General features: G+C 36.3%; 1 pseudogene; it reads left to right on the top strand.

The window, feature by feature from the left end:
• Positions 1-20,568, top strand: part of LOC116116726 — a 28,845-nt pseudogene extending 8,277 nt beyond the window's left edge.
• The last annotated feature ends 7,005 nt before the right edge of the window (positions 20,569-27,573 follow it).

Here is a 27,573-nt window from a genome sequence, read left to right as displayed (position 1 = left end):
TATACTGCATTATGAACATCAAGGATATGCATGGATAACCATCGTTGCACTATCAAAGGAGGGCTTGCTGCAGATCCTTAACTACAACCTAATATTTATTGGAGAGATAGTTGTAGAATAGTTGTAGCCATAATGTGTATTGTCCTACGACTGTTGCACGATGGGGGATGTTTTAGCACTTGGGTGATGACTACTGACGGGAAAGTTGTCACTCAATTGCCTTCCCGTCCCTACAAATGACTCAAGGTAATTTTGTATAAAACTTACATAATATAATTGTTCTATAAGCTGATTCTAAGTTAATGTCTTCCTCTTATTGTAGTACTGATTGCAGCTTATGCACTAAAATTTATTGAGTTGACATGACCAACACCCATGAACGGCTTGAATGATGAAACAATAAGCAATTGTCAGGAGCGCTTGGCTGTTGAGTGCTTCTATAGCATATGGATCCCTTTTGACTGACCATAACCCAATCCAAGTCATTGTTGGCTGTCATCAAAAGGTAGAAGTTGGACTTAGAATTTTATAGTTTATGATGCTGTCTTATTGGGTTGTCTTGAATAATTGGATTGTCTTGAATTGGATCAGTTAGTGTTGTTAGGTCAGGCTATTGATACTTGGGTTGTGGTGCTGAGGTATACTGGATATTTGGAGGTAGGAAGTGGCTAAAGAAATGATGGGAGGGGGATGGAGGCTGCCGCCTTGCTTTTGTTTTGGGTGTATATGGACATTATTTGTTGTATATAATGTTGTAATTTAATGTAATTGACACATTTCAGATTTGTACAAAAGCAATTCAGTATTTATTTCCTTCTTTGAGTTTGAGTTTATTTAGTATTCTTGTTACATGGCATTGATGTTTTGATGCAATTAGGTTATCAAATTCAGGAGAAAATATGGAATTAATATGTGTGGGTGATTTTAGTTTGTCAAAATTCAAGTGAAAAGCTAGAAAAAATATGTAATGCCCATGATCACTAAGCTATATAAGCGACTACATATATCATAAGTACCAGGGTGTTTTCTATAAAGGATTGCTAAGCGAGACAATAAATCGCTTAAGCAATCGTGCATCTGGCAGAACTTTATTCTGCCATGGACTTGATCGCTTAAGGATACCAAATTGCTTAGCATCAAGGGTAAAAGTGAAGAATCGCTTAAGCGAGACCATAATTGCTTAAATGATCGTGCATCTAGGCAGATGTTGATTCTACCTCATACTTGATCGCTTAGCAATCCCAAATCTCTTAACAGACAGTAAATCGCTTAAACGATCGTGCATCTGGCAATATTGATTTTGCCTCGAACTTGATGGCTTAATGATCCAAAATCGCTTAGGCGACCAAGGGTAATTGAGAATCGCTTAAACAAGAGCATATCGCTTAAGCTTTGTGCATCTGAGTAGACTTGATTCTGCCATGGACTTGATCGCTTAAGCGATACCAAATCGCTTAAATGACCAAGGTAAAAGCGAAGATCGATTAAGCGAGACCATAAATCCTTAAACGTCGCGTATCTGGGAAATGTTGACTCTGCCTCGAATTTGATCGCTTAAGTATCCAAAACTACTTAAGCAACCAAGGGTAAAAGCGAAGAATCACTTAAGTGAGACAAATAATCACTTAGCGATCGTGATCAGGGATGATTTTGATTCTGCCACGGACTTGATCACTTAAGCGATCCCAAATCGCTTAAGCAACCAAGGGTAAAAGCGAAGAATCACTTAAGCGAGACAGTAAATTGCTTAAGCGAGCATGTATCTGGGAAATATTGATCTACTACAGACTTGATCACCAAATCGCTTAAGCGATCAAGGGTAAAGCAAAGAATCCTTAAGTGAGACAGTAAATCGCTTAAGCGATCATGCATCTGGCAGATCTTCATTCTACTTCAGACTTATTGCTTAAACAATCCCAAATCGCTTAAGCGACCAAAGGTAAAAGGAAGAATCACTTAAGGAGACAGTAAATCCTAAAGCGATTGTGCATCTGCAGATCTTCATTCTGCCTCGGACTGGATCACTTAGCAACTAAGGGAAAAAGCGAAGAATCGCTTAAGCAAGACAGTAAATCGCTTAAGTGATCATGCATTAGGCAGATATTGATTCTGCCTTGACATGATCGCTTAAGCAACCAAGGGTAAAAGTGAAGCATCGCTTAATGTATCTTGATTCTGCTTGTACGAATCGCTTAAACGACTAAGTATAGATCACTTAAGCGACTAAGGTTAAAACACAAATCGCTTAAGTGAGAAATGATCTCTTAAGCGATTCGATGTATTTGGGTTATTTTTTTATGCCTTTCACAAGATCGCTTAGCATTAACATTATCGCTTAAGCATGAAAGCTTATAAACACTTAATCGCTTAAGCGATGATAAGCGATTCCTTTTATTTTTTTTGGAATAGATTACAACCCCATATTAAGTGACATTAATGTGAACTTCAGACATTCACAACATACATGATTATTAATGTTACTGTTAAGCGACATCAGTTAGTAACACTTATTAATGCCGATTAAGAAGGATTATTTGCAACCTAATTCCATCAACACATATTAAGGTTACAACCATATGATAAATGGATGAATGTCATAGCACACTAGTGTGACACATTAGTAAACGTACTTGATTTCATAAATATGGATGATGTATTTGAGAATGATTAGATTGAAATAACCTTCAATTTTGACTGTACGATTAGTTCAGTGGACAATGATCTATCTTGTGTCAATTGATTTGATTATTATACCACTTAATCGATTTTTTTTTCAAAATTATATTTTAATTAAATTAATTCTTTTCACGTTGTACATAACATAGAAAAGAAATAAGTATAGAATGCTTTTAAAGTACCAAAGTAAATTACCTTTAATCGCTTAAGCGATATATGGTGTCGCTTGGATCCTATCTATTTAGCTTTGGTCACTTAAGTGATAATATCTTGTCAAGGCTGAATAAAGGTCATCCAACTATACTGGATAGCTAAGCAATCCTAGGTCCTCTAAGCTATCTTGTATGCTCGCTTATCTCTTAAGATCATGTCTAGTCGCTTAAGCGATCACGTACAAGTGAGCAGATCATTAAGTGATATTCACTTTTACCTTTGGTCGCTCAGCGATCATGTGCAAGGAAATCAAGTCACCCTAGTTACATGTCACTTAAGCAATTCTCACTTTTACCCTTGGCACTTAAGGATATGGTCGCTTAAGCAACCATGTCTAAGGCAGAATCAATATCACTTAAGCGATTCTTCACTTTTGGCCTTGGTCGCTATACGATTCTAATTGCTTGAGCGACCAAGGACATTTTGCTTCTTATCTCGCCGATCTTTTGATATTGTGCACTTTTCAGTGAGAAATTATATTATGTATTGTAGTGAGCTCTATATCAATCATAACCATCCATATTTGTGAAATGAGGTACGTTTCTACTAACGTCCCACTCGTGATTAATTCAGTAAATTGATTGATTGATTGATTGATTGTCTTGATCAACAATATGTTGATAATATTATTTTGCGTGTCTTACTTCTTTGGGCAGCAATCAGTGTCGTACAGAGGTAATATCGAAATTTTACTAACTTAAACCCTTTTTAAAGTTGAATAAATGAAATATAATTAATTTGATTTAATACGTTATAAGGATGATTTATTCAAGGTACAATAAATTTAAAACATAAAAAATTGAAAACAACAACTCTTCATGGTTGGCCTTGGCAACTCTCTCGATTTCATCCTTCTTCTTGATCGCTTAAACTATCTACTATTCAGATCTACAGATACAGTCGATCTCTTAAGCGATCGATCTTATCTGCAAATTGCTTGTTTCTGGCTACTGTCATTTTGAACCTAATTTTCTAGATCTGCATGTGGTCAATTCTAGCAACTACTTCTCTTATAGCCAGGTTGCTTGCAAATTGACATTTATTCATGCTCCAAGGAACCTCACAGGTTGATGGAATACACTTAACTCTTTTTCTCCTCTTTTCTATCTTCTTGAATGGTGGATGGATGATAATGTCAACCAACTCTGCTGGCACCACCCATTGCTCTTTTGGAGGAACTGGATATATCGTTTCCAAATAAGCTAACATGTAGTGATTTGCCATATAGAGAGGGGAGCAAAGTTCTATGTAAATTCTTGAACAAAAATATGGCTACTGTTGTTTCAATGCTGCTAGTGCATGAGAAAAGGTAAATTTGAATGTCAAGCACTTTATACTGCAAGTTTTACTTAGAAGGTTAACTAGGGCATCCAGACCATAGCCACGGTGAACTCTTGAGCATTAGAGGATAGGCAAACAGTGCATTTGACGGTTCTATACATTCTCGCAATAATTTTTAGCTGACTAAACGGTTGTGGTAAAATTATCTAACTCCGTACACGCTTATAGAACCACCATGATAATGTCCCTTGGATTGCACTGAAAAAGGCAACTATTGGAAACTCTCTTTCTATTAACAACTTCTACTTTATGGACTCGACTATGTTTGTGTCATGACATCAAACCTTCTTCCAAGAAGTAAGCTCTATTCCATTGCTCGAAACCACATCATGTTCAAGATACTTAGCAATTCTATCTTCCTTGATTCAGATTTAGCAGAATGCTCCTTGAGTATGTCTGAAGGAGGCCAGCATATTTAAATTTGTTTTATGTTCTCACCAAGGTGTCTCATACAGAATCCGTGATGTGCTTGAGGGTAAATAGTGGCAATCTCCTCTTTTATAGAGTTTGCCTATCAGATATTATGCAAACTCATCGCTGTCAGGCACTATCGTACGTAATTGCTGAAAAAATCAGTCCACAACTTGTCGTTCTCAGAGTCAACCACACACTATGCAACGAGATATGTGTGTTCTTGTTGTCCTGTAGTGGCTACTAACAATGTATCTCTATACTTCCTGTCAAAAAGACCATCACCAACCAACACCTTTCTCATGTTTACAAAACCCCTTATAGCACACACCGTAAGCAACAAAAAAATATTTAAACCTATATTCTTGTCCCACTTCAAGGTCATCATGCTACCTTGGTTTGTCAACTAAAGCATATAACTGTATGCTTCTAATACTGCGTACTGTGCTCCAACATGCCCCTCATAAAATCTTGTACTGTTGTCTCCCTTCCAGCATTTTCAGTAACTAACAGTGCTCCCAACTCTGTGTGCACAAGTATCTAAATGTCCTTAGGAGATGGACTTTTCCCTAATGAACTGACTTTTGACAAATTGTCCTAACATCAATAGAGGCTTGTCGATGCTCACTTGAAATATGTCCACAACCACACATGTGCTCACGGGTATACGTGCTAACATAAATTTTTCGAACCCCGTCAACCTTTTATAATAAACCCGCCACTTGCACTTTCGGTCCAACATGCAACTGTCACTACTGATGAATTAGACTTTTTGTGATGAACTCAAATTACCTCTCACCAACAAGTTTTAGCTTCCTCACCACTTTCTCTTTGTTGTCAATAAATATCCTATGCGCAAGTCCAATCCATCAGTAAAACATGAGCTGATTCACTACTACCTGCAATTGCCACCTCTGAACCTACTTAAAGGACCTTAATGTTCTCTTTCTCACAAACACACCTTTTGCATAATCTGTATTTAAAGGAATCACTACTACCTGTAATTGCCACCTCGAACTAAGAAATCAATGCCCTCATATTTCAAATTAAAACCAGCATTTTCTCACTAGTTTCCTCGTTATCCCCTTCTTTTGAACCAACTTCCAAGGTTTATCTACAAAAGAAACCCTTAAAACGGCCTTGAACCATTATGCCCACATAATTATATATAACTTCACACATTTATCCAACTTTAATATAGTAGAAGGTACCTTATAATGTTTAGGAACTCTGCTTAAAACATACTTCACAACTATATCACTACGTGAGCAACTCAAATCACCTCTTCTAATTATTTCATAAATCAACTCATCAAAACTAACCTCTGGCTCCACACATTGATATAACTTCTTTGCTCTTCCTAATCCACTTCTGGCAACTTTCTTCCTCCACCCACTCACCAAATATTCAACACCCAAAAACACTTATCTCTGTCTAATAATAGCCAAGTACCTAAATGCAAGAAAACAAAAATTATTAATTGATGTATTAAGAATTGAAAGATTTTAAAAAGCATCTGCAGAGTCATTTGAGCGATCTGGTGTTTCGCTTAAGCAATCTGGTATATCCTGACGTGATTTCTTAAGCGATGAATGATTGCCTAAGCGACCTGGTATAAATAAGCCTATCACTTAAGCAATTTGCTGCCATATACCAGACTTATAGCAGATCGCTTAAACGCTTTTGCTATATAGCTGATCGCATAAGCATCTACAATCTACTGCATTATACCAGACATACTAGATCACTTAAGCGATCCATCATATCCAAACACATTTCATTTCAGTTATTTCCACCTCCAATCGGTGCTACCACCCCCAGCTACCCACAATATTCAATAAATTTCACTCTTTTCAACTTGCATTACATCAAACACAACCCACACCTAACCAACTAAATCAAATCATAACTCAAACCCAATCCATCATTAAATCTTTGTAAATCGAAATATAAAGGAAAGGGAGATACACATACCTGACGAAATGTCAGGAGAGGAGAGGAGGAGGAGAGGAAAGATCTAGGGCAGAAGATGTTAATGGCGGAGGAAGAAGATAGTGTTAATGGCGGAAGAAGAAGATGTCTGAAGAGGAAGAAGAAGAGGTAGACGACTTAGAATAAACAGCAACCAGAGGTGGGATGTGTTATGGCGGAGGTAGAACAAGAAATGTTATGTTTGGTTTTTGTTTGCAAGAATTTCAGGTCTCTGGGACATATTATAATTTTTAAAAATTACACATACTTCATTAGTTCTAATTAGCCATGATTAGTGTTTATTGTCATTAGGTTGTTTTAATAAAAATAGGTTTTTAGTAAAGACTAAAAAACTAGATGGCCTTTTAGTTAAATTCAAAGCCATATGGCATTTTAATTATTTGCCCCCAAAAATGTTAAAAGAGGGGCAGATTAAAATTGAAATTTGAAAGTTAGGATTTAGGTTGAAATTACTCATACTTTATAATTTAGGATTTTTAATAAAAACTAGTTTAGTGACCAATTTTTCAGATTTTTTGAACCCAAAAACCGATTAGAGATTTTTTAAACCAAAAATCCGATTTTTCGGTTCGGTTTTTGGGTTCGTTTTCGGTTTTCATTTATTTTTTTACCGCGGTAGCTTGGGACATTTCTTAAAAGGCCAAATCAAATTCAAATTTAATTAAAAGGTCATCTAGTTTGAAGTGTGTTAAGTAATAGCCTTATTATTGATTAAGGTTATTAAATATGATTAGTGGTTAATTAGGATTAATGAAGTATGTGTAATCTTTTAAAAATTATAACATGTTCCCAAAGAATCGAAATTCTTGCAAACAACCCAAACACCTTCTTCTTTTTCCTCCCGCCATTAACACATCCCTCCCCTGTTCGTTGTTTCTTCTAAGCTTCGTTTACATCTTCTTCCTCTTCTTCTACATCTTCTTCTTCCTCCGCCATTTACACTTTTCTTCTTCATCTGCCATTAAAACTTTCTTCGTCCTCCGCCATTAACATCTTCTCCGCCAAAGATCCGCCTCTTCCTCCTCTTGACATTTTGTCTAGGTATGTGTATCTCCTCTTTGCATTTATTTCTATTTAAGATTTAATGATGGATTGGTTTTGGGTTATGATTTCGATTTAGTGGTTTAGGTTCTTGCGTTGTGTTTGATGTAATGCAGTTGAAAGGAGTGTGATTTGTTGATGATTTTCTTACATTGTGGATAGCTGGGGGTGGTAGCACTGATTATAGGTGAAGATGACTGAAAATTATTTTGGAGCTAAGGGATCACTTAAGCAATCTGGTGTAAGTCTGGTATATCAACAGTCGCTTAAGCAATCTACTATATCTCTTAAGTGATCTAGTAAAGTCTCGTATATGGCAGCAATTGCTTAAGCGATCTAGTATATCTCTTAAGTGATCTGGTATAAGTCTCGTAAATGGCAACAAATTGCTTAAGTGATCGGGTTATAGCAGTAGATTGCTTAAGTGATACACTAGATCACTTATGCGACTTTATAGATTTTTTAAATCTGTCAACCCTTAATGTATTGGTTAATATTCTTTTTTCTTGCATAGGCACTTGGCGATTATTAGACTGGGACAAGTTGTTTTTGGGCATTGAATATTTTGGTGAGTGGCTAGATTCTTTCCGTTACTTGTTCACTAGTTTCTCTGGCTGTGTTTAATCCTTTGTGTGCATTAAACTGATTTATATCCTTGTATTTTTAACTATGCCATCAAGAAGAATGATAAATTGAGAGAGTTGCCAAGGCCAACCGTTGAAGGCTTATGTGTGAATCATAAAATAATTTTAATGGTTTTGATGAGTACTTTATGAGATTATCTTTTTCGTCTCATGGACTTGTTATGAATGCTTGTTCTTTTCAATTTTTTTATGTTAACAATTGGATATCTTTTTGTTTGAAGTTTTGAATAGATAATAGCAAGGATGCTTCTAGTTACTTAATTGTTGCTCTTATTGTACTACTAAATTCATTCAATATTGAGTTGCTATTGTGCTACTAAATTAATTCAATATTGAGATGTTATTGTGAATATAAATTCATTCACATTGAGATGTTATCAATATGATTGCTTAAGCAGCAATGACATCGCTTAAGCTAATTTTCTTGAATTTGAGAAGGAAATGTCAAGTACAAAAAATTAGCCTTGGTCACTTAACGACGTTGGCTATCGCTTAAACAATCACGGCTTATCTGTACAGGATCGCTTAAGCGAGAGCTGGCATTGCTTAAGCAATCTTGAATTTGAGAAGGAATAGTCCAGTACAAAGAAAATGGCCTTGGTCACTCAAGTGATGTCGGCTATCGCTTAAGCATCACGGTTTATCTGTATAGGATCGCTTAAACAAGAACTAATATCGCTTAAGCGATCTTTTTGAGAAGGAATAGTCAAGTACAAAGAAAATTGGCCTTGGTTGCTTAAGCGACATAGGCTATCGCTTAAGCGATCACGACTTATCTGTATAGGATCGCTTAAGTAAGAGCTACATCGCTTAAGCGATTAAGGGTAATTTGCTTTCGTACTTAGAATAATCCTTCTCAAACACAATTGCTTAAGCGATGTCAGCTCTCACTTAAGCGATCCAGTATAGATAAGTCGTGATCACTTAAGCGATAGCTTATGTCGCTTAAGCACTAAGGCTAATTTGCTTCTTTCTTCTCAATCTTTTGATACTATGAATGTTTTGCGTGAGAAATTATATTCCATAATGTGGAATGAGTGAAATTATATCCTTCTCAAATACATATTTGTGAAATGAATATTTTCTACTAACTGTCACACTAGTGTGCTATGACATTTTCCCATATTCATAAGGTTGTTAGTCACATATCGTACTATTATTTTTGATGTTGTGAACGTCCGAGGTTTAATTAACAAATAATCTTCTTAAATGCCTTAATTGAGTTGAAGATTAGGTTGTCAAAAATCCTCCAAAATGGCCTTAATATGTTTTAATAACCGATTTCGCTTAAGCGATCAAGGCTAATTTGCTTTTTATTTCTCCCGAATCTGTGATGTTGTGAACGTCCCAAGTTAACATTAACGTTACTTAATATGGGGTTGTTAAATAATCCAATAAAAACAAGATTACTTAAGCAATGCTCTCTCTTTAAGCTATCCAATATATATAAGCCTTGATTGCTTAGCGATAACCCACATCGCTTAGCAACCAAGGCTAATTTGTGTCTAAATAACCCTTAAGTACATGATCGCTTAAGTGAAGCAGCTCTCGCTTAAGCGATCTAATTATAGCCTTGTCGCTTAAGCGATAGCCCACATCGCTTAAGCAACCAAGGCTAATTTGTGTCTAAATAATCCTCAAGTACACAGTCGCTTAAACGATGTCACTCTCGCTTAAAAATCCAACATAAATAAGTCTTGATCGCTTAAGCGATAACTGACATCGCTTAAATGACCGAGGCTAATTTGTGTCTAAATATCCTTAAGTACACGATCGCTTAAGGGATCCAGCATATATAAGCCTTGATCGCTTAAGCGATAGCCCATCGCTTAATGTGACCAAGGCTAATTTGTGTCTAACAATCCTCAAGTACACGATCGCTTAAGCGATGTTAGCTCTCGCTTAAGCGATCAAGCATAATAAGCCTCGATCGCTTAAGCGCAACCCACATCGCTTGATTGACCAGGGCTAATTTGTGTCAGTAATCCTCAAGTATACGATCGCTTAAGTGATGTAACTCTCATTTAAGCGCGTATATGTAGTCTTGATTGCTTAGCGATAGCTCACATCGCTTAAGCGACCAAGACTAATTTGTGTCTAAATAATCCTTAAGTACACGATTGCCTAAGCAATGTCAACTCTTGCTTAAGCGATCCAACATGATAAGCCTTGATTGCTTAAGCGATAGCCACATCGCTTAAGCAACAGACTATTTGTGTCTAATAATCCTCAAGTACACATCGCTTAAGCGATGCAGCTCTTGCTTAAGCATCCAATTATATAAGCCTTGATCGCTTAGCTGATTTGTGTCTATACAATCCTTAAGTACACGATTGCATAATTGATATCAACCGATCTCACTCACCAAACATTGATTAAGGGAAAAATTAAGGAAATTATATTGATTAACAGAAGCAAATACATAAAGAAATCTGGAAAATGATAGTTCTAGCAGTTCTAGCAGTTCCCAAAATAACAACTTACCAAAACATGCATTGTCTCAACTAAATACACTTTAGTCCCTACTCTAAGATTCAATAGATCCAACCAGCCCTATCTAACTAAATACACTTTCTGCTACTCAAAAACACAGCTAAATCTACTCCAAGCTTGTATCTCCCATAGCTTCAATGCCTTCCTTCCTTCCTCCTTCGTTGCTTCAAAGTTTTTAAACCATTAATAGACAAATCGCAAGACCTGCGAAAAAGCAATGTCAAATTCTTCATCATAATAGACAAAAAAGACATGAACCATGAGGCTTGGAAAGAGTATGCATAACTCTTGTTTGCTTGACAGTTCTTGTTTCTTGCTAGCATTACATGCAATAATCGACCGTGGAAAATTGAATTATGTACTTCTACAATAGCCCTGCACAATCAACCAAAAATGTAATAAATGACTAAAATAAACAGGTAGAAAATGTACTCTTGTTTGCTTGACGTTTCTTGTTTCTTGCTGGCATAATATACAGAAGATGATAAAGCAAGCCATGCAGGGCTGACTGCGCGTGGACAGCCCTATAATATGCAGGCAAGCCCCAGCCCCCTTACTCCGCTCTATTTGCCAATAAAAGCCATCCAACCTACCATAAACAACCTCCCTAGGGCCTTGCTTGCTTCCTTCCCCGGTCCTCTGAAGCCCAAAACACCCACTCCTCTGATGCTTTCCAACTACTCGACAAAATGTAAAAATGAACTTAACAACAAACACCAACCAATTCCTTAAATTGGCACCAACAAGCAATAATTTCATAAAATATATGATTATTCCCTATTCTTCCCTTCTTCCACCTCCTTGCTGGAATTGTGCTGGCGTCCTCCTCTTCATTTTCAATTTCGAATCTTGTCGTCCCTTCTTTCTGCCGACGGATGTCTTCTGCCAATGCCGTCTCCTTTACCGATGGGGTGTCCTCTGCCGATGGAGCAACGTCGGTCATCAGAAGTTGCTCACCACAACCTCTTCTTTCCATTTTTGGTAAACCCAATGGTGCCTACAATTTGGAGAGTGGATGGTTTTTTTTCGGTTTCTTTGAGGATCTCAACCATTATAACTTAACCGGAATGGCAAAAATGCAAGAGTAAAGACATTGAGAAATGGTAGAAAATTAGAAGAAAAAACGAGAGAGAGAAGAGTTTTGAATCATGTTTTGAGAAAGAGAAACTGAAATAAATGTGTTTTGTCTTTCAAATTTTAAATCAACTTCTTATTATTATATTTAACCTACAATGTTTAAATCTTTTCATCCAAACTTTCTTCTTTTTGTCCTGCTTTAATTACGCTTTGCTGTGCCATGTCAGATTTTTTTTCAAAAACCTTCTCAAGGATATATTCTACTTCGAAACTGGGAAGGCAAATATCAGTTTTAAACTTCCTCGCGTAGACTTAACCTCTAGCTTTCGACTGATCTCTCTTTCTCTTGTTTATAAAACCCTACCAATATACATCACCATCATCACTTCCATGGCGACACACCTCCAGCGAACCACTGACCACCCTCAACAAAACGTGAACCAGACGCCCCATGAGCTTTTTATCGAAGGCTGCATCGCCGCCGTCATCTCCTGCACCCCCCCCTGACGCCGCCGCTTGTCTTTGGTTTCTTCCATTTTCAATTCCGCCGCCGAGTCCGACGCCGTTTGGGAGCGCTTCGGCCCCCGAGTACCAGTCCATCATTTCTATGTCTTCCCCTTGCCCCCCGTCGTCGTCTTCTCCGTCTTCTTTGTGTGTTTTGCCTTCGAGAAGAGCTCTTTTCTCAGCCTTTGTGACCACCCGATTCTCATTGTGATGGGAAAAAGGTTATTTTCGTGATTTTGTTTCTGTTTTTCAATTTCAGGAGATTTTGATTCGATTTCTATTATTTTTTGGATGGATCTGAATTGGGTTTTTTTTTTTAATTATATATTTGTTTGGTGTGGGAATATAATTTTTCAATTAGATCAGTTATTGGAATTTCTGTGCACAGCGCCTCCTGAGGTTTGGGAAGTTCATTTAGATCCCTAAACCCGATTGACATAATTGAAATGAAAAATTTTAAGCTAATTAATGGCCTTGAAGGGAGGTTCTCTTACAATTGAAAGCATTTTGGCCCTCATTGTCTTTTCTCAAACTTTGGGGTTTTATTATATTATCCTTTCCTCTTTGGCAGTGATGTATCTAATTGTTTATTGACTTTGAACAGGCTTTTTCCTTGGATAAGCAGAGTGGGAAGAATGTTACATGATATCTGCTAGGGATCTCATGATTGTGGGGGTTGATACTCCGCATATTGGATGGACTTCTCTTCCTGGCGCGAGGTTTATATCAAGGCTTTTTCTTGTCTCTTTAGTTTTCTCCTAACTGTTTCCGGATGAGCTTTAGTTTATTGACAATTTACAGGTTCCAAGAGGTTGCTGAGCTTAGAGATGTGTGTTGGCTTGAGATATTGGAAAGATTAGTACTTGCATTCTGTCCCCAGGGACAGATTACACGACCTATCTCGGTTCAAGCTGACGGAAGGGTCTTATGGTTTGAATGTCTACCTGTAGGTGCATATTGACTTGTGGGAAGTGAAGCCAAACAATTTGTCTATTTGGATGCAGTGAGAGGGCGAGAATGCATATCGGTTAGGGAGGCGTGCTGGTCTATTAATATCGCAGCCGCAGTTTAGGATGGCAGGCATCTTTGCCGAGCCAGAATGATGGCCATCATCCCAAGGAGAGAGAGACAGGTGGCTTGGGTCGAGATAGGTGACTTTTACAATGCAGGAATGAAGATGGTGAATTAGAAATGAGTATTTTGGAGGTGAGGGCTGGTAACTGGAAGCGTGGCCTTATTGTTCAAGGAATCGAGATAAGGCCAAAGCAGGGTAAATAAATAGTGATCTTCTTCCTTAAGTATTGCCATTGACATAATATAATGGCATTTATTAGTACTACAGCTTGTCTCTTGTTCAAACCTTCTGTTTGTGTATTACTTTTGTTTAGCATGTGATGTTCCCTTTATGAATATGTAATTTGTTTGTGCATTGGGATTAATTTGAGCTTTGTGCTAATTGAAGTTTCTTTGAGATCTTCTTTTTCTCAGCTTGCTTTCAAGTAAGAGTCCATTTATCAGGCAGATGGTGATATATTTAGATTCATTGATTTCATGGAATCTTTGTATCGGCAGATTCTGATGACATATTTAGGTTGATTATTCCATGTAGTACAATAGGTTATTATTATCATGTGCTGAAAATTGAAAGTGAATGGGATCGCGTCATATAATCTGCAAAAGGGAAGCGATGGTGGCCTTGCAATATCCCAGAAACAAAAAGAAAGTAGTTGAATGCTAAGGTAGCCTTTGTTGTGGAAGAAAGAAGAATCAGAGTTTGAAGTTTGTTTATGGTTTTGTTCTCCAATAAGTCATTTTGTTTGTGTGTTCGCAAATAGCAAGAAGTATAATAATCCTGAATTTGTGTTTAAAGGGAGACTTTTAGATTATTGGAGAAGGCTTTAACTATTGCTAAGCCCTAAGGTATCGGCTGGCAATGTACTGTGCCGGGGCCCATTGAATCTTTTCTGAATGTAATCCAATGGTTTGAGACTAGTCAAGGCATTGGCGATAACATTACCGTCCTTGAAACCGTCATCAATACCTTGTGTTCATTTATAAACAAATCTACATTGTGTCTACCATTTGCACCTTTAAGTTGATACCATGGTTTGCGCTGGATTTGCAGACTCGGAATCTTGTTGAAAGCCTCTTTGGTAGCTTGAGATTTGCTTTAGTCATTGCTTTTGTTTGCAGATTTTAGAATATGGTAGCATCAATCAATTGTGCCCTTAGAGATACTTTTGACCTGCCATTGCTTTTGGCCAAACATTATATTCTACAAAAAGTTTTCAAAAAGAGAAATTCCTACATTTTACTAATTTTGATTTTCAAAATGTCAGGTTTTTTGTTTAAAGATCATTTTGTCATAATGTTACATAATTGAATCCTCCCAAAAAAATGACGAAGGACAAAGTCGTTGGATATGTTTTTGTAATCGCATGATTTATTGTGCCTTTAATTAGACTATTAAATTATATTGTTAATGTTTGATTATCTAATCTTGATAATCTAGTGTTATATATTAAAAAAAAAAAAATCTTATAAGGGTATAATTGTAAAGTTATGGAATTTAGGACTAAATTTGTCATTTATTAAAACCTTTTATTTTAGAAATAATGATTATCGGTTATATATATCCAAACCCCTTATAGATGGATATTGTCTTTTTCTTCATATGAAAATGGAATTTACTAACAAATGTAGGATTTATATAAAATAATTGACCATTAATTATGTTGCATAAAAACTTAAAGTAATTTATCAACAAAAATATGTCTATTTAGGGTCAAATAAAATAGTAGTTTACCATTTTTCTCTAATATTATTCCTTCTTTTTTTGAAAAAAAACAATTTTTGATAAGAGCTAGGTTAACATGGGCCGTGAGGCCCATCAAGCCATTTAGCCCTCCTATCTTGATGGAGCGGATTAAAAGATAAAGATTCGTAAAACTTATTCGAAAAAGAAAAAAAAGAGTACATCATCTATTAGCACTCTACATATAGATTAAAAAAAAACTTGTTTATTTATTTATTTTTTATAATTTCAAAATGATAAATTTAACCCCATATTAATAATTAAATTCATTTTAATTTCTTACTTTTTACAAATGTTTTTGACAACCCCATATTATGCAAAGGATAGTTTAATGAAATTCACTACTTATTTGCTAATAGTTCACTATAGCCAAAAACTTGTTTGCTACTTGTTCGGATAGGGCTCAAGCGAGTCGATCGCTTGCGAGCAACTCACATGCGAGTCGAATTGAGTTCAAGCTTCTCAATACTCGGCTTGAGCAGCTCACAAGCTTACTCAGCTCAATAGGGGACATATGCAAGTTTTGCAAATATTAGGGGGATGTCATAATTTAGCAATAATCCAAAAACTTGTATACTACTTGTTCAGAATAGGGGTGTCAAGCAAGTCGAGTCCTTGCAGCTCCCATGCTGAGTCGAATCGAGTTCAAGCTTCCTAATACTCGGCTCGAGGGCTCGCGAGCTTACCTGAGCTCAACAGGGATTTATGCAAGTTTTTCAACTATTAGGGGGATCTATGTAATTTACCATTTTGCCTTCTAAATTATGTCAAAATGATGTTTGTATCCCATTTCAATTCGAACATCAAACCCTAATTCTAAATCTCTTTGTCACCATGACTCTGCTCATGTCTCGATCATTCATCTCTCGAAGACAATGACTCACCGCTCGCTTCATCTCTCGGTAATCGCGACTCTGCCGATCGCTTCATCATCCTGAACTATAATCTTTTTTTCTCCCTACCAAGTTTTTTTTGTTTCGGGAGAGAGTAGGAACAAGAAGAGTGGATAGTTTTAATGATGTTGTCAGGGATTCTAGTTATAAAAGGGGCTTGAATTCTTTGGTGTTCTTCTGATAACCATTCATTGGTTTTGGAAGCTAGTCACCGCCTATTGATATGTGTTTTCTGAAATTTTGATTTTGGGTATTTTAGACATCCCTGAAGAAGGTTGAATTCGATGCTTCGGTTGATGGGTTAATAGGAATGGTGATTCAGAAGTCTAGAGAGGAATATGAATCTCGTTTGAGGTCTGTGGTGTAAAATTGGGGAAAGTTCTACCAAGTTAATTGATTTGGGAAGGATTTCACCAAAACAAAGATTTCACATCTGAGTTCAAACTTAAGCTTCTTCGACATTGTTATGAAACTAGCGAATAATTTATTCGTTTAACTATTGTAAGTCATCATCAATCACGTCATGTATACATGATATCATATGAATATGTAGATTATTATATTTTTTTCAATAAAACAAGTTATATTCACTCATTTAACAACTATATGTCCACATAAACATGTATGATATAACATCCACTCCACCATAAATCAAACTTACAAGTAGATAAAGGTTTGGACAAATACATTTTACTTCTTAATTAAGGTTAATGCATCAATATAATTAATTATAATTTTCTTTAAAAAATTTTGAAAGATAAAAACTCTATTATGTTAGTTAGTCGCTAAACTTATATCACTAATAAATATTTATTTATTGATCTCATATTGTTTATTTGAACACTAAATTTAACGAATAACGAATATTTTATCTCATAAAGTTGTAGACATTATTTTAATCGAAAAAACACATTTACCTACCCAAGTTTTACAAATCTACTGTTCCCACCCGTGGTTTCATAAATTGTGAATTCTCACCCAATTTTAAATTTCAAATTTTAAATTAATAATTAAAGGATGCTTAGGTCTTTTTATTCAAACAATAGTAAACCTTATCTCTCTACTCCCCCAAATTAGTAAAATTTTAAATAAACCTCCACATTTAAAATTTTCTCACAACTCAAACCTTGCTCTCCGCGTCCAACTCCACCACTACCACCAACACCATTGTGACCAGATTTGGCTACCGCGGGAAGGAAAGGAAAAGAGAAAGAGAAAAAGAAAGAGAAGAGAGAAGAGAGAAAGAGTTACGGCAAAAGTGAGAAAGAAAGAGGCGACCACGACCATGTGTGGTTACCAGAATGACATGAAAAAGAGAAGAAGAAAGATGTGAGAAGAGTTAAGGAGAGAGAGAAAGATCTAGCTGCCGTAAGAAGAGGATGGGTTTGAGAATATCGTGGTATTGAAATAAATTTGAATAAAAGAGATTATTTTGCTAATTCTATAAATTTCAGGATTATAAAGTTATTTACTATTTACTATTATTATAACCGGACGAAAAGATATTTGACTCGTCAAACCTGGTGAAAGCAAATTTACGTAACAAGTTTAAAATTGGACGGGAAGCAATTTATGAATTATGGGTGGAAACCCGCTTTTGCAAAACCTTGGGCGGGTAAATGTCTTTTACTCATTCTAATTTAATAAATATTTGTAAGAGTAATACTACACCAACTCTTTCTTACAAATTTTCTCTCATAACTCTTACGCAGCTCACAATTGTGAGTTTGTAATTAATTAGGAGACTCATACGAGATTTATATGGGTTTTCTTATGAACTGATCATTACGAAGTGCCACATTAGCTTATAAAGAAAATTTATGAAAAGAACTGTTAGTGTTGAATTATTGATATTTGTAATTAACTTTTCAAATTGTGGTCCAATATTATTTTATCAAATAATAATTATATTAATTTTTCTATGAAAGATCCTTCCGACAACATCCAAAATATAGCAAGCCTAACCGCTAAGCTTTCGATTGAATCTCTCTCCTTCTTTATAAAACCCCCCAAGATTCATCACCATCATTACTTCCATGGCAAGACACCTCCAACGAACCACTGACAACACACAACAAACGCGAACCAGAAAGCCCCACGAGCTTATTACCAGAAGGCTGCAATCGCCGCCGTCATCACCTGCACCACCCCCCGTGACGCCTCCGCTTGTCCTTGGTTTCTTCCATTTTCAAGTCCGCCGCCGAATCCGACGCCTTTGGAGCGCTTCTTGCCCCTCGAGTATCAGTCCATCATTTCTAAGTCTTCCCCTTGCCCGTCGTCGTCGTCTTCTCCGTCTTCTTTGCTGTGTTTGCCTTCGAAGAAGGACTCTTTCTCAGCCTCTGTGACCACCCGATTCTCATTGATGATGGAAAAGGTTTATTTTCGTGATTTTGTGTCTGGTTTTTTTCAATTCTACAGATTTTGATTCGGAATTTCTAATATGTTTGGATGGGATCTGAATGGGGCTTTTTTTTTTTTTTTTTTTAAATTACTTATTTTTTTAGTGTGGAAAAATTTGTCAATTAGATTAGTGAGTTGGAATTTCTTTGCACAGCGCCTCCGTGAGGTTGGGGAAGTGATTAGATCCCTAAACCCTAATTGACATAATTGAAATGAAATTTTAGGCTGAGCGCTTGTTCATACCCAAGGTTTGCCGTAACGAACAGTGGTACCTAAAAGGTTTGAAAAGACAAACAGGTACCTAGTGATTTCTTGTTTTTGTTAATAGTGAAAGACTAAAATGCCCTTGAAAGTTTGATATTTTAGTTTTTTATAAATTTAAAAATTTCTAAAAAACCCCTAGGTTTGCTAATTTAACTAACACTCCCCTATATAAAAAGTTTGTTAAATAACAAAAACACTCTCATCACCCGCAGTGCCAGATTCCGGCCACCACCGTTGGAATCTGGCTGGGAAATTGCATTACGACACAGACCCTCGGATCTGTGTCGTAACGTTTCGATCTGGCCATCGAGCAACAGATGGAGTTTTTGCGGCCTCAACGATCAGATCTGATCTGGCCAAAACAGGCCAGATCTATGGCTAGATCTGACCCTCGAGACCGCAAACTCCATCTGCGGCGTTGTGGCAAGATCAGCCACGATCTGGTCGAAAAAGGCCAGATCGCGAGTTTTGTAATGCATTTCCTGCCAGATTCCGGCGGTGGTGGCCAGAATCTGGCACTGCAGGTGGTGGAGATGTTTTAATCATTTCAACACTTTTTATAATATGGGGGTTTTAGTTAAATTAGCAAACCTAGGGAAATTTTTAAATTTATAAAAAACTAAAATATCAAACTTTCAGGGCATTTTAGTCTTTTACTATTAAAAAACAGAAATCACTAACAGTACTGACGAAGGTACCTGTTTGTCGTTTCCAAACCTTTTAGTACCACTTGTCGTTACGGCAAACCTTGGGTATGCGTAAGTTGTTTGGCCAAAATTTTAAGCTAATTAATGGCCTTGAAGGAGGTTCCTTACAACTCAAAACATTTGTCTTTTCTCCAACTTTGGGGTTTTTTATATTATCTTTTCCTCTTTGGCAGTAATATATCTAATTTTGTTATTGACTTTGAATAGGCCTTTTTCTTGGATAAGCGGAGTGGGAAGAAATGTTACATGATATCTGCTAGGGACCTCATGATTGCATGGGGTGATACTCCCCGAATATTGGACATGGACGTCTCTTCCTGCGCGAGGTTTATATCTCGGTTTTTTCTTGTGGCTTTTAGTTTTCTCCGACTGTTTCGGATGAGCTTAAGTTGTATTGCCAATTTACAGGTTCCAAGAGGTTGCTGAGCTTATAGATGTGTGTTGGCTTGAGATACGTGGAAAGATTAGTACTTGCATTCTGTCCCCAGGGACAGATTACACAGCCTATCTCGTGTTCAAGCTGACGGCAGAGTCTTATGGTTTAAAGGTCTTGCTGTAGAGGTCCTATGGACTTGTGGAAGCGAAAGCCAAAAACGATCTGTCTATTTGGATGCAGTGGAGGGCAAGAAGCAATATCAGTTTGGGAGGCGTGCTGGTCTATTTAATCGCAGCGGCAGTTTATGGCAGGCATCTTTGCCGGACAGAATGATGGCCATCATCCCAAGGAAGAGGAGACAGGTGGCTTGAGGTCGAGTTAGGTGACTTTTACAATGCAGGAGTTGAAGATGGTGTATTAAAATGAGAATTTGGGAGACTAAACGTCTTCACTGGAAGCGTGGCCTCGTTGTTCAAGGAATCGAGATAAGGCCGAAGCAGGTTGAATAAATAAGTGATCTTCTTCTTAAGTATTGCCATTGGCATAATAATAATGGCATTTATTACTTATTAGTACCACAGCTTGTCTGTTGTGTCAAAACCTTGTGTTTGTGTATTTACTTTTGTTTAGCATGTGATGGTTCCCTTTAGTGATATGGTAATTTGCTTGTGCATTGGGATTAATTTGAGCTTTTGTGCTAATTGAAGTTTCTTTGAGATCATTCTTTTCTCAGCTTGCTTTCGAGTAAGAGTCCATTTATCAGGCAGATCTTGGTGATATATTTAGATTGATTGATTTCTTGGAATATTTGTATCGGGCAGATTCTGATGACATATTTAGATCGATTGATTTCATGGTAGTACAATAGGTTATTATTATCATGTGCTGAAAATTGAGAAGTGAATGGCATCTCGTCATATAATCTGCGAAAGAGGAAGCGATGGTGGAGCTTGCAATATCCCAGAAACAAAAAGAAAGCAGTTGAATGCTAAGGTAGCCTTTTGTTGTGGAAGAGAGAAGAATCAGAGGTTGAAGTTTGTTATGATTTTGTTCTCCAATAATTCATTTTGTTTTGTGTGTTTGCATTAGCAAGAAGTATAATAAATCCCTGAATTTGTGTTTAAAGGGAGACATTTAGATTATTGGAGCTGGGTTTAACTATTAGCTAAGGTATCGGCTGGCAATGTTACCGTGCTCGGGACCATTGAATCTTTTCTGAATGTAATCCAATGGTTTGAGTCTTTGAGACTAGTCAAGGCATTGGCGATAACATTTCCTGTCCTCAGAAACCGTCAAATCGATACTTTGTGTTCATTTATAAAACTAATCTGCATTTGTGCTACCATTGCACCTTTAAGTTGATACCATGGTTTGCGCATGGATTTGCAGGCTCGGAATCTTGTAGAAAGCCTCTTTGGTAGCTTGAGATTTGCTTTAGTCATTGCTTTTGTTTGCAGATTTTGTTATACTAAATTTTAGAATATGGTAGCATCAATCAATTGTGCCCTTAGAGATACTTTTGACCTAGCCATTGCTTTTGGCCAAACATTCTATTCTACTAAAAGTTTGTAAAAAGAAAAATTCCTACATTTTAATAATTTTAATTTTCAAAATGTCAAGGTTTTTGTTTAAAAGATAGATTTTGTCATAATGTTACATAATTGAATCCTCAACAAAAAATGACAAAGGACAAAAGTCATTGGAATGAGCAAGGTTTTAAATCTCGACTCGAGGACCAACCCGACCAAGCCATCGGGTCATGAGTTTGACGGGTCGAACGGTCCGACTACGGGTCGGGCCGTGACGTCATCATGCTGATCTCAACATGATGTCTGCAAAAAACAAAAAAAATTTAAAAAAATTGTAGATTTTAATTTTTAACATTGATAATAAAAAATTCCCTGTAACAAATATATTCAAATCTAAAATGAAATTAAAACTACAAGTCTACAACATACCAACTTATGAAGTATAAATTATAAAGTAACAACTAACAAGTAGTTTAAAATTAAATTAAAACAACATAATCAAAATGAAACCAACATCCTACATTTCCATTTAATTCAAGTCAAGGCTGACTTTGGACACCAGATCCAGAAGCAAAATTACTTATATCAAGATCATCTTCGTCGTTGTCCTCGTCATTGTCATCATCAGCATAACTAGCATCTACAAAAAATTGCAAGCAAAAATAAATTATTAGTTAAATGTTTTGATTGTAAACCAAATGGACTAATGTAATATAAAATTTAACAAACTAAATTAAATAACACCCACTGTAGTGTGCAAATTGCACACTGCAATGTGCAATTTCGCATACTACAGTGTGCAAAAGCAGAGTGTTAAAATGCACACTACAGTCCGTTTTTACACACTGCACATAACCAATCAAACCAACCATTTTTACACACTTCAATTTTCAAATACAAACAATCACCTTTTCAATATTAAGTTTCAAACCCACTTCTTTAATATCATTATATCAAACAATCTCTATGACTCTATCTCAAACAATCTCACAGCAAAACAAAAATCAAAGTTACAAAGAACAATAACAATGACAAGTTAACAATAATGAAATACACATACCTTGTGGGAGCTGTCGAAGATCGAAGATCAAAGAAGAAGAAGAAGTTATCAAAACCGAATCTGGAAAATTAGAGATTTAGAAGTTGTCCAAGGCCCGAAGATTGAAGATTAGTTGAAGATTTTGATGATTGAAATCAGAATCAAAGAAGCCCAAGATCATAGAAGCTGATTTCTTTTTTGGTAATGGGTTTTTTTAATTTTTCTTCTCTCTGGTGTTGGGTGTTTCGAATAATAAAATTGGGAAAGGGCGAAGAAAAAAGCTGAAAGTGAAAAGGGTTACTTTTAAGTTTTAATTTTATTATTTTAAAATTTTAATTATTTTTTTATATTTTACTGTAGCTGACCCGATTTATACTAGTTGGACTAACAGTTCATCACAAAAAAACCGGTTCAACTGTGGGTGGAAACGGGTCAATTGCTATTTCCGGTTTTTTATATGAACGGCCTAGTGTTATAAGTTAAAAAAAATATATCTTATATTATTATATTAAGGGTATAATTGTAAAATCATTAGAATTTATGACTAAAATTTTCATTTACTTAAAACCTTTCATTTTAGAAAATAATGATTATCTGGGTATTTATATCCAAACCCCTTATAAGATGGATATTATCTTTTTCTTCATATGAAAATGAAATTTACTTAACAAATGTAGGATTTATATAAAATAATTGACCATTAATTATGTTGCATTTAAAAACTTAAAGTAATTTATTCAACAAAAATAATGTCTATTTATGGTCAAATAATAAATAGTAGTTTACCATTTTTCTCTAAGTAGTTTTTATAAATTTAAAAATTTCTAAAAACCCTCTAGGTTTGCTAATTTAACTAAACATTCCCAATATAAAAAGTTTGTTAAATAACAAAAACACTCTCTCACCCGCAGTGCCAGATTCCGGCCACCAACCGTTGGAATCTGGCTGGGAAATTGCATTACGACACAGACCCGTCGGATCTGTGTCGTAACGTTTCGATTGGCCATCGAGGCAACAGTGGAGTTTTGCGGCCTCAACGACCAGATCTGATCTGGCCAAAAAAGGCCAGATCTATGGCTAGATCTGACCCTCGAGACCGCAAACTCCATCTGCGGCGTCGATGGCAAGATCAGCCACGGATTGTCGGAAAAGGCAGATCGACGCGTTGTAATGCAATTTCCTGCCAGATTCGGCGGTGGTGGCCGAATCGGCAAGCAGGTGGGGTGGGAATGTTTTATCATTTAACAACTTTTTATTATGGGGGTGTTTAGTTAAATTAGCAACACTAGGGAAATTTTTAAATTTATAAAAACTAAAATATCAAACTTTCAAGGGCATTTTAGTCTTTATTATTAAAAAACAGAAATCACTAACAGCATGCGGAAGGTACCTGTTTGTCGTTTCCAAACCTTTAGGTACCACTGTCGTTACGACAAACCTTGGGTATGCGTAAGTTGTTTGGCCAAAATTTAAGCTAATTAATGGCCTTGAAGGGAGGTTCACTTACAATTCAAAAAATTTGTCTTTTCTCCAAACTTTGGGGTTTATTATATTATCTTTTCCTCTTTGGCAGTAATATATCTAATTTTGTTATTGACTTTGAATAGGCCTTTTTCTTGGATAAGCGGAGTGGGAAGAAATGTTACATGATATCTGCTAGGGACCTCATGATTGCATGGGTGATACTCCCGAATATGGACATGGACGTCTCTTCCTGGCGCGAGGTTTATATCCGGTTTTTTCTTGTGGCTTTTAGTTTTCTCCGAACTGTTTCTGGATGAGCTTAAGTTGTATTGCCAATTACAGGTTCCAAGAGGTTGCTGAGCTTATAGATGTGTGTTGGCTTGAGATACGTGGAAAGATTAGTACTTGCATTCTGTCCCCAGGGACAGATTCACATCCTATCTCGTGTTCAAGCTGACGGCAGAGTCATGGGTTAAAGGTCTTGCTGTAGAGGTCATATGGACTTGTGGGAAGCGAAAGCCAAAAACGATCTGTCTATTTGGATGCAGTGAAAGGCAGAGAATGCAATTCAGTTTGGGAGGCGTGTGGTCTATTTAATCGCAGCGGCGTTTGGGATGGCAGGCATCTTTGCCGAGACAGAATGATGGCCATCTCCCAAGGAGAGAGGAGACAGGTGGCTTGAGGGTCGAGTTAGGTGACTTTTACAATGCAGGAGTTGAAGATGGTGTATTAGAAATGAGAATTTGGAGACTAAACGTCTTCACTGGAAGCGTGGCCTCGTTGTTCAAGGAATCGAGATAAGGCCGAAGCAGGTGAATAAATAAGTGATCTTCTTCTTAAGTATTGCCATTGGCATAATAATAATGGCATTTATTACTTATTAGTACCACAGCTTGCTCTGTGTCAAAACCTTGTGTTTGTGTATTTACTTTTGTTAGCATGTGATGGTTCCCTTAGTGATATGGTAATTTGCTGTGCTTGGGATTAATTTGAGCTTTGTGCTAATTGAAGTTTCTTTGAGATCATTCTTTTCTCAGCTTGCTTTCGAGTAAGAGTCCATTTATCAGGCAGATCTTGGTGATATATTAGATTGATTGATTTCTTGGAATATTGTATCGGGCAGATTCTGATGACATATTAGATCGATTGATTTCATGGTAGTACAATAGGTTATTATTATCATGTGCTGAAAATTGAGAAGTGAATGGCATCTGTCATATAATCTGCGAAGAGGAAGCGATGGTGGAGCTTGCAATATCCCAGAAACAAAAGAAAGCAGTTGAATGCTAAGGTAGCCTTTTGTTGTGGAAGAGAGAAGAATCAGAGGTTGAAGTTTGTTATGATTTTGTTTCTCAATAATTCATTTTTGTTTGGTGTGTGTCATTAGCAAGAAGTATAATAAATCCCTGAATTGTGTTTAAAGGGAGACATTTAGATTATTGGAGCTGGGTTTAACTATTAGCTAAGGTATCGGCTGGCAATGTTACCGTGCTCGGGACCAGAATCTTTTCTGAATGTAATCCAATGGTTTGAGTCTTGAGACTAGTCAAGGCATTGGCGATAACATTTCCTGGCCTCAGAAACCGTCAAATCGATACTTTGTGTTCATTATAAAACTAATCTGCATTTGCTACCATTGCACCTAAGTTGATACCAGTGGTTTGCGCATGGATTTGCAGGCTCGGAATCTTGTAGAAAGCCTCTTTGGTAGCTTGAGATTTGCTTTAGTCATTGCTTTGTTTGCAGATTTTGTATACTAAATTTTAGAATATGGTAGCATCAATCAATTGTGCCCTTAGAGATACTTTGACCTAGCCATTGCTTTTGGCCAAACATTCTATTCTACAAAAAGTTTTTAAAAGAGAAAATTCCTAATTTTACTAATTTTGATTTTCAATATGTCAAGGTTTGTTTAAAAGGTAGATTTTGTCATAATGTTCAATAATGAATCCTCAACAAAAAAAAATGACAAGGACAAAAGTCATTGGAATAAGTTTTAAGTAATCGCATGATTAGTGTCCTTAATTAGACTATTAAATTATATTGTTAAATGTTCGATATCAATCTTGTATAATCTGTGTTATATATTAAAAAAAAAAACTATATTATATTATTAAGGGTATAATTGTAAAATTATTAGAATTTATGACTAAATTTTTTCATTTATTAAAATCTTTCATTTTAGAAAATAATGATATCTAGGTATGTATATCCAAACCCCTTGTAAGATGGAATTATCTTTTTCTTCACATGAAATGAATTTACTTAACAAAGTAGGATTATATGAAAATAATTTACCTTAATTATGTCGCATTAAAAATAAAGTAATTTATTCAACAAAAATAATGTCTATTTATGGTCAAATAATAAATAGTAGTTTACCATTTTTCTCTAATATTATCCTTTTTTGGGAAAAAAAAAAAAAATTGTGACAAGAGCTAGGTTAACCAGGGCCGTGAGGCCCCTCATGCCATTAGGCCTCTATCTTGATGGAGGGATTAAAAGATAGAGATTGTAAAACTTATCCGAAAAAAGAAAAATAATACATCTATTAGCACTCTACTAATATATAAAAAAACTGTTTATTTTTTTTTAATAAATTAAATGATAATTTAACCCATATAAATATTAAATTCATTTTAATTTCTTACTTTTTACAAAATTTTTGACAACCCTATTATGAACAAAGGATGTTATGGAAAATTCACTACTATTTGCTAATAGTTCACTATAGCCAAAAACTGTTTGTACTTGTTCGGAAAGGGGTGTCAAGGAGTGAGTCGCTTGCGAGCAGCTCGCATGCTGAGTCGAATTGAGTTCAAGCTTCCCAATACTCAGCTTGAGTAGCTCGCAAGCTATATCAGTCAATAGGGGACATATGCAAGTTTTGCAACTATTAGGGGGATGTCATAATTTAACATATAGCCAAAACTTGTTTGCTACTGTTCGGAATAGGGGTGTCAAGCGAGTGAGTCACTTGCAAGCTCCCATGCCTAGTCGAATCAAGTTCAAGCTTCTCGATACTCAGTCGAGCAGCTCGCGAGCTTACCCGAGCTCAAAAGGGATATATGCAAGTTTTTCAACTATTAGGGGGATGCATGTAATTACCATTTTGCCTTCACATTATGTCAAAGTGAGCTTGTATCCCATTTCAATTCGAATATCAAACACCTAAATTCTAATTCTCTTTGTCACCACGACTCTACCGCTCATTTCATCTCTCGAAGACAATGACTCTACCGCTCGCTTCATCTCTCGGTAATCGTGGCTCTGCGATCGCTTCATCTCTGAACTATAATTTTTTTTTCCCTACCAAGTTTTCATCTGTTTCAGGGATATAGTAGGAACAAGAAGGGTGATATGTAGGGATTCTAGTTATAAGGGGGCTTGAATTCTTTTGGTGATTCTTCTGATAACCATTCATGGTTTTGGAGCTAAGTCACCGTCTATTGATATTGATGTTTCTAATATTTTGATTTTGGGTATTTTAGAATGACCGAAGAAGGTTGAAATCTGATGCTGTTGATGGGTTAATTAGGAATGGTGAATTCAGAAGTTAGAGAGGAATATGAATCTTGATTTGAGGACTATGGTGTAAAATTGGGGAAAAGTTCTACCAAGTTAATTGAGTTTGGGAAGGATTTCACCAAAACAGAAGATTTCAATCTTAAGTTCAAACTTGAGCTTCTTCGAC

The sequence above is a fragment of the Pistacia vera genome, unplaced genomic scaffold (assembly GCF_008641045.1).
Source record: "Pistacia vera cultivar Batoury unplaced genomic scaffold, PisVer_v2 Contig78, whole genome shotgun sequence".
In the NCBI taxonomy this organism is placed as follows: Eukaryota; Viridiplantae; Streptophyta; class Magnoliopsida; order Sapindales; family Anacardiaceae; genus Pistacia; species Pistacia vera.
This window is presented reverse-complemented; position numbering and strand designations above follow the sequence as displayed.